The sequence below is a fragment of the Callithrix jacchus genome, chromosome 12 (genome assembly GCF_049354715.1).
Source record: "Callithrix jacchus isolate 240 chromosome 12, calJac240_pri, whole genome shotgun sequence".
In the NCBI taxonomy this organism is placed as follows: Eukaryota; Metazoa; Chordata; class Mammalia; order Primates; family Cebidae; genus Callithrix; species Callithrix jacchus.
In genome coordinates, this window is record NC_133513.1 from 98,679,644 (window position 1) to 98,694,034 (window position 14,391).

At 38.4% G+C, this 14,391-nt stretch overlaps 1 long non-coding RNA gene and 1 pseudogene across 1 annotated transcript in view; one reads left to right on the forward strand and one right to left on the reverse strand.

Moving 5' to 3' along the window:
- Positions 1-713: 713 nt before the first annotated feature.
- Positions 714-14,391, reverse strand: part of LOC144578474 (uncharacterized) — a 137,935-nt gene continuing 124,257 nt past the window's right edge. Inside the window, exon 4 of the long non-coding RNA XR_013524315.1 lies at positions 714-791. This is a non-coding gene — a long non-coding RNA (uncharacterized LOC144578474). The remainder of the gene's footprint in view (positions 792-14,391) is intronic.
- LOC100401670 (14-3-3 protein zeta/delta pseudogene) lies at positions 12,206-13,064 on the forward strand (annotated as a pseudogene).

The following is a 14,391-nucleotide window of genomic DNA, read 5'->3' on the forward strand; positions in this document are numbered from 1 at the left end:
TTGTCACTTGGCTGCTTAAGCTTTTTATTTGCCTTTTATAACAAAAAAGTTTTGGCTGGGTGTGGTGGCTCATGCTATAATCCCTGCCATTTGGAAGGGATTCTCCTGCTTCCTGAGTAGCTAGGATTACAGGGACACACCACCACTCCCAGCTAATTTTTTGTATTTTTAGTAGAGATGGGGTTTCACTATGTGGGCTAGGCTGGTCTTGAACTCCTGAACTTGTGATCCGCCCGCCTCGACCTCTCAAAGTGCTGGGACTATATGCATGAGCCACTGCACCTGGCCAAGGTTCTCATTTTTATGCAGAATCTTAGCTTTGACTCTGAGCTCCCCTTGATCAATATAGCTAATGATTTTTCCCTACCTAAGCATGCAAGAAGAAACAAAGAGGATAGAACACAAAAATCCCTGTAAATTTTATAAAATCAAAATTTACATCCTCTGCATGATTATTCATTTACTGCCAGTTTCCCTCTGAGTTAGACATCTAAAGCCTCTAGCTGGATGAAATCCAATTAATTATTGGATTTAATCTGATCCTGGACCCAGTCTAGTTTCTGTCGTGACTTCCAAGCACAGTTCACATAAAAAATTTAATGAAACAAACTCAGATAGCACAAACCACAAATCTGTGAAGCTTCACAATCTGAGAGGGAATTTACCCATGATCCCCAGTTGCTGAGAGAGAGCAATGGATGCAATGAGCCCTGGGGGGTTACCTTTTTGGGTCATTCAGTGCTCCTAGGGGTTGCTGGAAGCTCAACTTCATGTTCCAATTCTGACATCATCTGTTAAAAAAAAAACTGTAGATAAATTCAATAACAGAGTTTTACTGAGCAATTTAATAGAGTTTAATTCATGAATCTAACAGCCCCCGAGCCAGAATAGACTCAGAGAGACCCCAGCACTGCCACGTGGTTGGAGAGGATTGATGGACAGAAAAAGGAAGTCATGTACAAAAAGCAAAAGTGAGGTACAGAAATAGCTGATTGCTTACAGCTTGGCATTTGCCTTATTTGAACTTGGTTTGAGCAATTTACTGCCTTTGACTGGCAGAAACCTGGCGATTGGTACAAGAGTATGTTACCGTGTGTTCACCTATCCAGTTAGGTTACAATTCACCATGTGCAGAGAAAACTTTAGGCCAAACTTAAAATATGTAAGGAGGAAGCTTTAGGTTAATTTTAATTTAAAAACTGACTGCCAAACCTGAGGTTACCCAAATTTTCTTCTATGTTTTACTAAAAGTTTTCTAATTTTGTGTTTTACATTTTGGTCTATAGTACAACGTATGCTGTTTTCTGTAAGAGATATGAGTAATGTTTGTAGGTTGTTTTGTTTTGTTTTACCATGTAGATATTCAGTTGTCCCAACACTATTAGCTGAAAAGACTAATTTTTCTTCATTGAATTGTCTTTGTTCCTTGTCAGAGATCAGTTGACTATGTTTGTGTGGGTCAATGTCTGGGCGCTCTATTCTGACCCACTGATCTATGTAATTAGTCTCACCAGTACCATACTGTCTTTGTTACTGGAAAGGGGTCCCGATGTAGACCCCAGGAGAGAGTTCTTGATCCCAAGCAAGAAAGAATTCAGGGCAAGTCCACAAAGTGAAAGCAAGTTAATTAGGAAAGTAAAGGAATAAAGGATGCCTACTCCATAGACACAGCAGCCCTGGGGCTGCTGGTTGCCCATTTTTAGGTTATTTTTGATTATATGCTAAACAAGGGGTCGGTTATTCATGCCTCTTCTTTTGAAGCCACATAGGGTAACTTCCTGATGTTGCCATGGCATTTGTAAACTGTCATGGTGCAGGCGGGAGTGTAACAGTGAGGACAACCAGAGGTCACTCTCGTCACCATCTTGGTTTTGGTGTATTTTGGCCAACTTCTTTACTGCAATTTATTTTATCAGCAAGGTCTTTATGACCTGTATCTTGTGCCGCCCTCCTATGTCATCCTGTGACTTAGAGTGCCTTAACCATCTGGGAATGCAGTCCAATAGGTTTTAGCCTCATTTTACCCAGCCCCTATTCAAGATGGAGTTGCTCTGGTTCAAATGCCTCTGACATCTTGATTACTATTGCCTTAAAATAAATCTTGACATCTGGTAGTATGAGTCTAATTATGTTTTTCTTCAGTATTATGTTGATTATTCTAGATCTTTTACCTTTCCAGATAAACATAGCAATCAGTTTGTTGATACCTACAAAACTGCTAGCTGAGATTTTGATTGTGATTGTGTGAAATCTATAGCTCAGGTTGGGAAGAATTAACATTTTAATACTATTGGATCTTCTAATATATAAAAACAGTATATCTCTTCACTTATTTAGGTCTTCTGTTTATTTCATTAGACTTTTATTGTTATCCACATATAGATCCTAAACTTAAAAAAAAACTTAAATATTTTATTCTATTTTCAGTTTGATTGTAGAGTAAACCAAAAATTGTCTACCCCAAAATATATTTCTATGACATATTTTGAGATGACTATTCAGAGAGCCTGCAGACAGGAATAGCCCTGCAAAGCTGCCTTTCATGGAGGAGATTTGCATGTAGAGAAAAATCTGTATCTTGAAATAAACAGCCAGGCTTTCTCTGAGACCCTCCCCCATTGTCTGCATCTAAGAAAGATTAACTCAACCACAATCTGTTCTTTCTGAGGGCTGCTACCTGTGCAGCAGCTACGTAACAAGACCACCTTCACAAGCTATGCCTTTCCTTTTCTCTCCCTCTGTTAACACGTCTTGCCATGCTCCAAACTCCTATTCTTTCTGTAACCTCAAGATGGTACAAAAGCATCAACTATCTGGCTCTTCCTTTTGAGTTTTTATTTTCTGTATGACTCCAGTGCACATATGTGCACAAAAATACATTTTGTAGGACTTTTTTCCCATTTATTTGCCTTTGGTCAGTTAATTTTCAGTGTATCTTCAGAAGGCAAAGGGATAGTTTCCCCTTGACCCTTACAATTGTAATTGTATTGCTTTTTCCAAAATGTCAGAATCCAATTATACATTGCTGATAAAAAGAAGACAACTGACTTGAATATTAACATTACATTCTGCAACTTTGCAGTACTAGCCTAATAGTTGTGGGAGTTTTGATTTGTTGATTCTTTGGGACGTTCTACATAAACAATCGTGTCATCTGTGAACAAAGACAATTTTATTTCTTCCTTCACAAACTATATACATTTTATTTCCTTTTTTTCTCTTATTCCACAGGCTGAAGGTCCATTATGATAATGAATAGAAGTACTAAGAGAGAATACACATGCCATGTTCCTAATCTTAGGAGAAAAGGATTGAGATTTTTACCACTGAATATAATGTAAACTGTAAAATTGGAAGATGGTTCTTTCTTTTCCCCTCCCTCCCTCCCTTCCTCCCTTCCCACCTTCCTTCCCTTCTTCCCTCCCTCCCTCCCTTCTTCCTTCCTTCCTCCCTCCCTTCTTCCTTCCTTCCTTCTTTCCTTCTTTCCTTCCTTTCAATATTTATTTCAGGTTCAGGGGTACATGTACAGGTTTGTTACATAGGTAAATTGTATGTCATAGGGGTTTGATGTGCAGATTATTTTATCATCCATTTAATTAGCATAGTACCCCATAGATAGTTTTCTATTCTCAGCTTCCTCCTACCCCCAAACCTCAGGTAGGCCATATTGTCTGTTGTTCCCGTTTTGTTTCCATGTATACTCAATATTTAGTTAACACTTATAAGTGAGAACAAGTGGTATTTGGTTTTCTGTTCCTATTAGTTTGTTTAGGACAATGGCCTCTAGCTTCATTCATGCCCCTGCGAAGGACATAATCTCATTGATTTTGTGACTGCATAGTATCCCACTGTGTATATGTACCACATTTTCTTTATTCATTCTACTTCTGATGGGCTTTTAGATTGATTCCATGTCTTTGCTATTGTGAAGGGTACTGCAAAGAACATATGATTCCATGAGTGTTTATGGTACAACAATTTATGTTCCTTTGGGTGTATATCCAATTCAGTTGCAGGTTCTTTGAGAAATCACCAAACAATGGCTGAAATAATTTACATTCCTATATTATTAATTTACACTATACAGCAGTGTATAAGCTTTCCTTTTCTCCACAATTTTGCCATTGTTTGACTTTTTAAGAATAGCCACTCTGACTAGTGTGATGGTATCTCACTGTGGTGTTGATTTGTATTGCTCTAATGATTAGTGAAGATGAGCAATTTTTCATATGCTTATTGGCCATATGCGTATCTTCTTTTGAAAAGTATCTGTTCATGTCCTTTGCCCACATTGTAATTGGGTTGCTTGGTTTATGCTTGTTAATTTGTTTAAGTGCCTTATAAATTCTCAATATTAGACCTTTGTTGGATATATAGTTTGCAAAAATTTTCTCCCATTCTGTAGGATGTCTGCTTACTCTGTTGATAGTGGTTTTTTGTTGTTGTTGTTGCTGTTTTGTTTTGTTTTCTGTGCAGAAACTCTTTAATTTGGCCATTTGTCAGTTTTTAATTTTGTTGCAAATTCTTTTGGTGTCTTTTTTATGAAATCTTTGCCAAGGCCTATGTCCAGAATGGTATTCCCTAGGTTATCTTCTAAAGTTTTTATAGTTTTAGGTTTTACATTTAAGTCTACAATCTGTCTTGAGTTGATTTTTGTATATCATCTAAGAAAGGGGTCCAATTTTAGTTTTCTGCAAATGGCTAGTCTGTTACCACAGCAGCATTTACTCAAATTATTTTCCTATTGCTTGTTTTTGTCAGGTCTGTCAAATATCAAATGGTTGCAGGTGTGCAGCATTATTTATGGGCTCTCCTGTCTGTTTCATTTGTCTATATGTCTGTTTTTGTACCAGTACCATGCTGTTTGGGTTACTGTAGCCTTGTGATATCGTTTCAAGTCAGGTAACATGATGCCTCCAGCTTTGTCATTTTTTTTTTTTGTCTTGGCTCTTTAGACACTTTTTCTGGTTCCATATGATTTTTTAAATTTTTTTTTCTAATTCTGTAAAGAATCAGAAATATGACAGATAGAAAGTTCCACCAATTGTCCCCCAATAAGGACACCAATTTAACAACTATCCACACACAAAAAAAGCACCTGCATAAGGGCCAAGAATCAGGAGAGCACTCGTAGTACATGGTTTTAACTTCATATTGCTGAAAGAGGCACTGAAGAATTAGGGAAAACAGTTTTGAATCATCAGCATCACCTCTCCCACATCCTCCAGCAGTGGTAGCATGGTGTGGAGAGCATTTCTGTGCACTAGTAAGAGAAAGAGCAAAAAGCAAAACAAGACCAAACTCAGCTAACATCCAAAGAGGGAGCCTTTAAACCAGCTCTAGTCAGAGCAGAATTGCCCCTCCCAGTGGTCATAACTTGAGTTCCCACAAGCCTTGGCACCACATGCTACAGTGCTCTAAAGTCACATCAACTTGAAACACAGTCTAGGCCATAAGAATTGTAACATTTATGTGACTCCTAGTGCTGACCGGGACCCACAGACAATGGACTTGGGAGGTCATGACCTACTAGATACCAGCTGAAATAGCCAGGGGAGTGCTGGAATCACCCCAGGCTGCACAGCTTGTAGCTCCAAAGAAACTCCTTCCTGCTTGAAGAGAGGAAATGAAAGAGTAGGGAGGACTTTTTCTTGCATTTTAGATACGAGCTTAGCCATAGCAGGATAGGTCACTGGTCAGAGTCATGAAGCCCCCCTTTCCAGGCCCTAGCATCCAAAAAACATTTCTAGACTCGCACTGGGCCAGAAGGAAACCCATTTTCCTGAAGGGAACGACTCAGTCCTGGCAGAATTAAACACCTGCTAACTAAAGAAGCCTTGGGCCTTAAATAAATGGCTGTGATGTCCAGGTATATTAAGGAACTTATGTAGGACATTGAGACTTGCTAGTTTCTGGTGAGACTCAGCACATTCCCATCTGTGGTGGCTACAGTGAAAGATTCCTTCTGTCTAAGAAAAGTAGAGGAAAAAATAAAGGGGTCTTTGTCTTGCACTTTAGGTACCAGCTTAGTCACCAGGGGCAGAGCACCATATGAGCTCTTGGGATTCCGTGTTCTAGAACTTGGCTCTTGGACAGAATTTCTAGATGCTCCCTGGACCAGAGGGGAGCCCATTGCCTTGAAGGGTGAGGGGCAGGTGGCATTCACCACAAACTGACTTAAGAGGCCTTGAGCTTTAAGAAAACATTGATGGTAGTCTGGTGGTACTCACCATTGATTTGAGGTGGTGGCAGCCATAGAGTGAGGCTCCCCTGCCTTTGGAAAAGGTAGGGAAGAGTGGGAAAGTCTCTATCATATGGTTTGGGTGCCACCTCAGCCTTAGTACAATAGAACTCCAGGTGGATATGTGAGGTTTTTTACTCTAAACCCTGGCTCCCGAATGATACCTCTGGATTCACCAGAGGCCTAGGGGAATTTTCCACCCTGAAGGAAAGGACACAGGCCTGGCTGACTTAGCTATCTGCTGATGATCAGGCCCCAGGGCTTTGAGCAAACATAGGTAGTCAGAGCCAGTGAGTGGTTAGAGTGGGCCTTTGCTGAGACTCAGTGCTGTGCTGGCTTTAGATCAGACCCAGCACAGTTCTAGGGCTGGTAGCCACAGGAGTGCTTGTGTCACTCCACCCCTGGTTCACATGGCTCAGAACAGAGAAAGAGAGACTTCACTTGTTTTGGAGAATGTAAGGGAAGTAAACAAGAGTTTCTGCCTAGTAATCCAGAGAATTCTTCCCAATTTTTGCTGAGAACTTCAAGGCGGTACCTGTACAAGTCTGCAAGAACCACAGTGTTACTGGGATTGGGATTCTCCCTAAAGCAGATACAGCTTAGATGACAACACCCAAGTTCTTTCAAATATGTGGAAAGCCTTCCCAACAAGGAAGTGAACAAACCAGCCCTGACTGCAAAGACTACAATAAATACCTAACCCTTCAATGCCCAGACATAAACAAACATCTACAAATACCAAGATGATCCAGGAAAACATGACGTCACCAAATGAACCAGATAAAGCACCAGGAATCAGTCCTGGAGAAACGGAGATATGTGACCTTTTAGACAGAATTCAAAATAGCTATTTTGAAGAAACTAAAAAATATTCAAGATAACACAGAGAAAGAATTCAGAACTCTGTCAGATAAATTTAATAAAGACATTGAAATAATTAAAAAGAAATGAGCAGAAATTCTGGAGTTGAAAACTGCAGTTGGCATACTGAACAATGCCTCAGAGTCTTTTAATAGTGGAAACAAGAATTAGTGTGCTTGCAGACAGGCTATTTGGCATCCAGCTGTCCCTGGGGCTGCCCTGTCCGTGGAGTAGCCATTCTTTTATTCCTTTACTTTCTTAACAAACTTGCTTTCACTTTGCGCTGTGGACTTGCCCTGAATTCTTTCTTGCATAAGATCCAAGAACACTCTCTTGGGGTCTGGATCCAGACTCCTTTCCTGTAACATTAGCACATTAGTAATTCTCATTTTACAAAAGTTTTTAGTGTTTACCATAGAGTTTGCAATGTACTTTATAATATTAAACTAATCTTAGTCTACCCTCAAATAGTTCTGTATACTTCATATGTTGTTCACATACTGTATAACAGAATATTCCTGGTTAGCTCCCTCCCATATCTTGTGAAATTGTTGTCATTCATTTTACTTATCCATATGCTAAAATCACCCATCACATTGTTACATTTATTACTTTAAACAGGCTTAATTTTTAAGTTACTTTTGAATTCAACAAAAATATGTTTTCATTTATTTCTTTCCTAACTCTCTTTGATTCTTTATGTAAATCAAAGTTTCCAGACTATATAATTTCCATTTCATTTCATTATCCTTTTTTACCTTTCTTGTAGGGCAGAATTGCTGGTGATGAATTCCCTCGTTTTTTGTTTTTCTGAGAAAGTATTTAATTCTCTTTAATTTGTTGGGCAATCAAACAGGATATAGAATCCTAGGTTGGTGGTTTTTCTTTGAACTCTTCCAATATTTTAGTCCACTCTCTCCTTGCTTGCATGGTTTGTGACAAGAAGTCTACTGTAATTCTCATCTTTTTTCCTTTCTATGTAAAGTATTTTACTTTCTCTGGCTTCTTTCAAGATTTTTCTCTTCATCTTCAGTTTGAATATGATATAACTGGTTGCAGTGTTTTTGGCACTTTTCCTGGCTGGTGTTCTCTAAGCTTTTCGGATCTGTGGTTTGGTATATGTCTTTAGTTTTGAGAAATTCTGATCAGCTATCACTTAAAATATTTCTCCTGCTCTGCTCTCTCTTCTTCACTGATATTCTAATTCCACATGTCACATTAAACAAAGTATCCTATGTTTCTGAGATAATGTTTTTTATTATTATTTTTGTCTTTGTTATTTTATTTTGGGGAATTTCTGTTGGCCTGTCTTCATGCTCACTGTTTTCTTGGTGTTCAACCTAGTGATAAGTATATCATAAACATTCTTTATTGTCATTGTAGTGTTTTTGTTTCCAGCATTTTCTATTGATACTCTCAGAGTTTCAATGTTTTTGCATAGTTTGCCCATATTTTCTTGCTTTTACCTATTTCTTCCATGAGATCTTTTAACACGATTACTTTACATATTGTGTTCTATGTCATATCTGAGCATGGTTCTGATACTTATTTTGTTTTGTCTTGTTTGTCTTTTGGTGTGACTTGTAATTTTCTGGTTAAAGCTGGACATGATATGCCATGTAATAAAAAGTGAGATATTTTTCTAGGCCTTCAGCGTGTGATCTTATGTTAATCTGGGTAAGAGCTGTGCTGTGTATTATGTTTACTGTAGCTGTGGGTGCCAAAGCCTTCACATTTCTCTTATATCCTTATTTTTGCTTCCTGTGTTATTTTGGGATTTCCTAAAGACTCATTTTCAGACAGAATTTGCATCTTGTGGCTCTTTCAGCTACTAACGTTGGTAGGATGGTACTGTGTGAGAAAGAAGATATTCTGTAATCATATAATTAAATCTCAGTTTTATCAGTGCATCTGTGTCCCAAGGCTGTGTGACCTATGCTTGGATCTCTAAGCCTATTTCTTCCCTCTTAGATGACACAGAAAGGTCAGAGGGGGCCAGGGTTGGAGAGATGCCCTACCCCCAGATAGTCTAGTGAAATCATTTCCCCTGAAGAGTAACGCCTTTGCTCTGGAAAACACTCGGTGTATTTTTCACAATGGTTACTCTTCCCTTCCCTTGAAACAGCCAGGGGAGAATCTTTCTTAGCTTTTCACAGTAAGAATCTGATATAGTTCCTGAAGATAAAACCCACAAAAATGTAGAGTCCTCCTAGTAGCACAGCGTCACTCCACCCAGGATTTCTCATTTTCAAACTAGTCTCCATTCAGCTCCAGCAGTTAATTCACATTAGAAGTTATGGCTACAGTGGCTTTTTCTTCAGGGAAGTGGATTTTGGCTGTGACTCGCCGAATTTGCCTGTTTTTCCAGATTTGGGGCAATATCAATTCTCTAATGCATCCAAGAAAAATTGTTGAGTTTTAGTTTACTTTTTCTTGTGTTATGAACAGCAGTGATGACTTCCATAGTTTACTTGTTGAAGCTGAAACTAGAAGTCTTAGGTTTTCATTTTTATAATTACATTTCTATTTTTGTGATTTCTGGGTATTTTTTAAATGGATGGAATGTAATATTCTCCAGAATATTTAGGATTCAAAACAAATTATAGGAAGATCTTAAAATAAGTAGAATGTGTCTTGCCTCATTGGGTATTAGTTCTTTCATTTGTGGAGTAAGTTGCCATTCTTTCAAGTTGTAGGTCCTCTTCAAATGTTTGGTTATATTTTCCATCTAGCATCCTTGATCTACTTAATGTGGATGCCATTCTGACTACAGAAGACCTTTTCTGAAATCTTTGAGAGTTTGGCTGCACATGCTCCTGAAGAGGTTGTGCTCAACGCTTTGCATTTGGGGTAAAGAATCTGCTTGATACATTGCCCTGATTCTCCTTCCAAATGATAAAATCCTTCATCAGCAAATACTTGTATAAGTGGAGGTTCGACCTGCCTGATGTTCTAAAAGAGTCTGCAGTTAAGCATCCTGATTATTTTTCAGAGGCCTTTATTTTCCCTAATATGTCATATCTGAGACTAAACAACCTCTGAAGTTATGCCTCTTTTTAAATTATCTTTCTTCAATGTGTTTTGGTCAGTGGTTTCCTTTTTTCATTCAATTCATCAATATTCTATCTTTTAGAAAGCCTTCAACATTTTTGAGCTGCTGATTATTCACTATTATTTTTCTGCTTTTAAAAATTGCAAATCACTTTTATTGCAATTTGGGATTCATTAAGGTCATTCTTCTAGAACCAGTTTCTCACATTATAAATCCATGTTTGTTAGAATGATTTTCTGCTTATACTTCTAACTTCAACAGATTAAAAATAGTCATCCTATCACTATCCCTATCAAGAATGACAGCCTTATACTTACAGATCTGCTTTATGTTAATACAAATATGAATAAATGAAGTATATATAATAGCCATGCTTCAGCCTGTTTTGGAGTTACAGTTATCTCAGACTTATATCTACATAACTAAAGGCAGAATCTTTTCCTTGGGTGGGCATTCAATGAATTGGGGGAAAAAAGAAAAGAGAAAGAAAGAGCTTTCTATTCTTCACCACCACTGCACAGAAAGGAAGCTTCCCATTTGTCCTCTGACTTCGCCATCCTTCTGTCCCCTCATACTGTTTTTATGACACTAGACTCATTGGTTATGCCCTACACAAATACAGCATAACAGTTCCTTCTGTTCCTTTGCTGCCTTCCCTTATATGGTACTTCATTTTTCTTCCTCTGTGTATAGGGCACCTATTTTCAATCTAAATAGGCTGGCTGCTCATGTAACCCCACTTAATCACTGAGCCAACAGAGAGAAAGCAAAGCATATGCTCTGCATCATATGTAATATTTTGTCTAATATGTTTCCATCTTAGGTTCTATTTAGCTATCTGATGAAGTGACCCTTACTACCACACTCTATGATCTGTAAAAATAACCCAGTTATTTTTTTCCTTCTTCTAGATATCTATTAATGGATGGTATAAGGAAATATATTGGTATTCTTCCTTTTAAGTAAAACCATTCTGCAATGAACTATGAGTATTTTTTAATTTAGTTTTTATTTCATAATCATAAACTTAACTATACAATTCCACTAGGTATGGAAAGGAATAAGGAAATGTAAAGGGAGTTCAGTGAGAGCACAAGGGTTATAGGATACAGTGAGCAAATGGGGTGAAGAGGTGCTCTCCTGAATTACAGAAGGAATGGACTGGTGGTTAAGATAAAACACAAGTCCAATTTATTAGAGTTATCCACAGCCAGCAGTGATGATCTACTTGCTAGCCTCACCATTCCTGGACCCAAAGTGCTCCATGGCTTCCAAGATATTCATGTCTTCCTTCACTTTGCTAGAGACTAAATGCTTGCCATCTAACCACTCAGTCTTGGCAGTGCAGATGAAACGCTGGAAACTGTGTTGGGTCCAGCATTTGTCATGAATGAGATGCCAGGACCTGTATGCTTCAGGATTAACTTCTCATTATCATATTTCTTCCCATAGATGGACTTGCCACCCCTGTCATTATGACACGTAAAGTCATCACCTTCACACATAAACCCCAGAATAATTCTGGGGAAGCAGAAACCATTATAACCAAATCCTTTCTCTCCAGTGCTCAGAGCACGAAAATTTTCTGCTGTCTTTGGAACTTTGTCTGCAAACAGCTTGAAGAAAACTTGGCCCAAGAGCTCACCAGCAATAGCGATATTGAAGAACACAGTGGTTTTTTGGCTGTGGCTGGTGGCAGGGGTTGTGAGGTTGGCCGTGGCTGGAGGCAGGGGGCTCCAGGCAGTGTCAGCATCTGCAAAGCTGACTGTTTTTTTTTTTTTTGAATAATCTAAATTATTTGACTACTTTTCTTTCTGCTTATTGGTCTTAATAATTTCAAGCAATCTCCGCTCAAGCCAGTCAATATCTTGACAGAGTCCAAGTCATATTTGAATAAATTTTACCCAGGAACAGAAATGTAGCCTATGATTAAAACACTTGCTTTAAGAAATTACATTTCTGAAAGCATTTAAAATAAAATGGAGTGATCAGAAGCTTGGAATCATTGCTATTATTATTCCTGATATTATTGTTTTTTTATTTAGATGAAACTTATATTAACCTTAAAAAATAGAAGACTTGGGGAGAGAGTCTCAGTCTTGCTGCTGCTGCCACCACTGCCCAGAAACTGCTGAGCCCGTGCCCGTCCACAGCCACCACCCACCCTGGACACAGAACATCCAGTCATGGATAAAAATGAGCTGGTTCAGAGGGCCAAACTGACCCAGCAGACTGAGAGATATGATGGCAGCCTGCATGAAGTCTGTAACTGAGCAAGGAGCTGCATTATCCAATGAGGAGAGGAATCTTCTCTCAGTTGCTTATAAAAATGTTTTAGTAGCCCATTGGTCATCTTGGAGAGTCGTCTCAAGTATTGAAAAAAAAAATGGAAGGTGCTGAGTAATAAAACAGCAGATGGCTAGAGAATATATAGAGAAAATTGAGATGGAGCTAAGAGATATCCGCAATGATGTATGTCTCTTTTGGAAAAGTTCGTGAACCCCAATGCTTCACAAGCAAAGAGCAAAGTCTTCTACTTGAAAATGAAAAGAGGTTAGTACAGTTACTTGGCTGAGGTTGCCGCTGGTGATGACAAGAAAGGGATTGTGGATCAGTCACAACAAGCATACCAGGAAGCTTTTGAAATCAGCAAAAGGAAATGCAACCAACACATGATGGGGTCTGGTTCTTAACTTCTCTGTGTTCTATTCTGAGGTTCTGAACTCCCCAGAGAAAGCCTGCTCTCTTGCAGAGACAACTGTTGATGAAGCCATTGCTGAACTTGACACATTAAGTGAAGCGTCATACAAAGACAGCATGCTAATAATGCAATTACTGAGAGAAGCCTTGACATCGTGGACATCGGTTACCCGAGAAGATGAAGCTGAAGCAGAAGGAGGGGAAAATTAACTTGCCTCATTCTGAAATTTATACAGTAGACCATTTATCACCCACGCTGCCCCACGAATAGTTTTTTGCTTACAATTTATGACAGATTTGTGTGACTCCTATTTGTATTTCTATATTTCCCATGTGGTTTTTATGTTTAATATTAGGAGAGTAGAGCCAGTTAACATTTAGGGAGTTATCTTTTATCTTGAGGTGGCCAATACGGGGATGTGGAATTTTTATACATGTTAGAAATGTTTGGCACAGTACTTTTGGTACATTGTGTCTTCACAAGGGCCAGTGTTGAAAGTGCTTCCATGTCTAAGCAAAGTAAACTGCCTACATATTTGTTTGTCCTGGTGGGGAATAAAAGGGATCATGGGTTTCAGTCACAGGTGTAGTAATTGTGGGTACCTTAAGGTTTGGAGCACTTTCAAGGCTGTGGTAGAAACAGATATCCCATGGATACAACATGTTAAACCATGTATATCTGTGGACTACTCAGTCTCAATGTGTGCACCTCTCACTACAGCTGCAGAAGTGCTCCTTTAGACAATGTTGTGACCCATTTTACTCTGGATAAGGGCAGAAATGGTTCACATTTCATTATTAGTGAAGTTACCTGCTGTTAACTTTCATTATTTTTGCTACACTCATTTTATTTGTACTTAAAGGTTTAGGAAACCTAAGAACCAATGAAAAGGTAAAGATGCAGTAAAAGTGAATTGCTTGATAATCATTACCTCATGTATATCAAGCACAGCAGTAAAAAAAAAACCCATGTAACTTTTTTTAAAGGATATTTGCTTTTGTGATTTTTTTTACTTGACTAACATGGATGTGTTGTAAAATTAGTTAACAGGGAAATAACTTGAGATGATGCCTAGCTTTGTTTAATGTCTTATGAAATGCTCCTCGTGAACAATCCAAGCATAATTGTTAAGAACATGTGTATTAAATTCATGTTAGTGAAATACAAGTTTTATGAATGGACTTTTTGACTACTTTCTCTACAGCTTTTCATGAATATTAGTCTTTTGGCTCTGAAACTTCTCTACAGGAAATTGTGCATTTTTAGAAATTTATTCCTTATTCCCTCTTGGCAGCTAATATGCTTTGACTAAATTTAAACACAAGGTTTTAACAACAGAAATACTACTAATATAACTACTGTTTCCAACCATGTCCCATGATCCCCTCTCTTCATCCGCACCCTGAAAAAAATGAGTTCCTATGTTTTCTGGTGAGGGAGGGGAGAAGTAATGTGTTCCATTTAAAATTTTGGTATATGGCATTTTCTAACAAGAAGCCACAATGTTCTTGGCCCGCATGACATTGGGTAGCACTA